Source organism: Cebus imitator, unplaced genomic scaffold (genome assembly GCF_001604975.1).
Source record: "Cebus imitator isolate Cc_AM_T3 unplaced genomic scaffold, Cebus_imitator-1.0 Scaffold3922, whole genome shotgun sequence".
NCBI classification, from domain to species: domain Eukaryota; kingdom Metazoa; phylum Chordata; class Mammalia; order Primates; family Cebidae; genus Cebus; species Cebus imitator.
The window spans coordinates 1-998 of record NW_016111237.1 but is presented as its reverse complement, the minus strand read 5'-3'; the positions used below and the strand labels follow the sequence as shown (position 1 = coordinate 998).

At 50.8% G+C, this 998-nt stretch overlaps 1 long non-coding RNA gene across 1 annotated transcript; it reads right to left on the bottom strand.

The window, feature by feature from the left end:
* Nucleotides 1–297: 297 nt before the first annotated feature.
* LOC108299272 lies at nucleotides 298–873 on the bottom strand. Its single transcript, XR_005198903.1, has 2 exons — nucleotides 527–873; nucleotides 298–331 (listed from the first exon to the last, which is right to left on the bottom strand). It is a non-coding gene; the product is annotated as an uncharacterized LOC108299272 (long non-coding RNA).
* Between the last annotated feature and the right edge of the window lie 125 nt (nucleotides 874–998).

Here is a 998-nt window from a genome sequence, read left to right as displayed (position 1 = left end):
ACCAACTTCCCAAGGAGGAAAAGGGAGGTTTTCATGACTAGTACTCAATTTTCCACAGTAATAATAGTTGGTTTTAATGCAAGCTCTCAGCTTGCTAAATACTGCAGCATGCCCAGCTCTAATTCCTTGCTGAAGTGCCATGTAGAGAAGCATGAAAGGTTTAAAAAAGCCAATGAGGCATCTGCTTCAGAGGGGCTGTGGTTCTGAGCCCAACTTACTGAATGCTCTTCAGAATCAGATGTCTGGGATGAGATGATGGGGTTAAAGCTGGTTGGGGACAATGGGCCCAATTTTTTCCTCATGGCTCGGATCTGAAGCAGTGCCCGGAAGGCTGTGAAGAAGAAAACAGGCAATCAGGACATCCTGATGCAGGATTAAGGATGAACAAGAGCCCAGACAGAAACCATGATCCCTCCTAGCGTGCATCCGTTTGCCCGATCCAGCAGCAGCACGTGCTTCGGTGTTTTGTAAATGTCCTCTTGTCCTCTCTCCCACCCACCAGTCCCCCTGCCACTCTTGGGCTTACGCAGTCGGCAGATGGGGCAGTTGTTGGCCTGGTAGCGAAGGGTGTCTGCACAGGTGTTACAGAGGCAGAGGTGGCGACAGGGCAGAATCAAGGTGTCCCGGACATCCGAGAGACACACCACACACTCGGCACTGTTATCGCTCACTTCATCTTCAGCCACCTGGCCGAGGAGAAAGAAATTTAGCCAATGGCACAAAGCCCTTCCTGTCCCATACTTTATTGACAAGGCAGCTTGTCTGAAGAGCTAAGATAAGTAATAAGAACAAAATCTGGGCCGGGCGCGGTGGCTCAAGCCTGTAATCCCAGCACTTTGGGAGGCCGAGGCGGGTGGATCACGAGGTCAAGAGATCAAGATCATCCTGGTCAACACGGTGAAACCCCATCTCTACTAAAAATACAAAAAATTAGCTGGGCATGGTGGTGCGTGCCTGTGGTCCCAGCTACTCAGGAGGCTGAGGCAGGAGAATTGCCT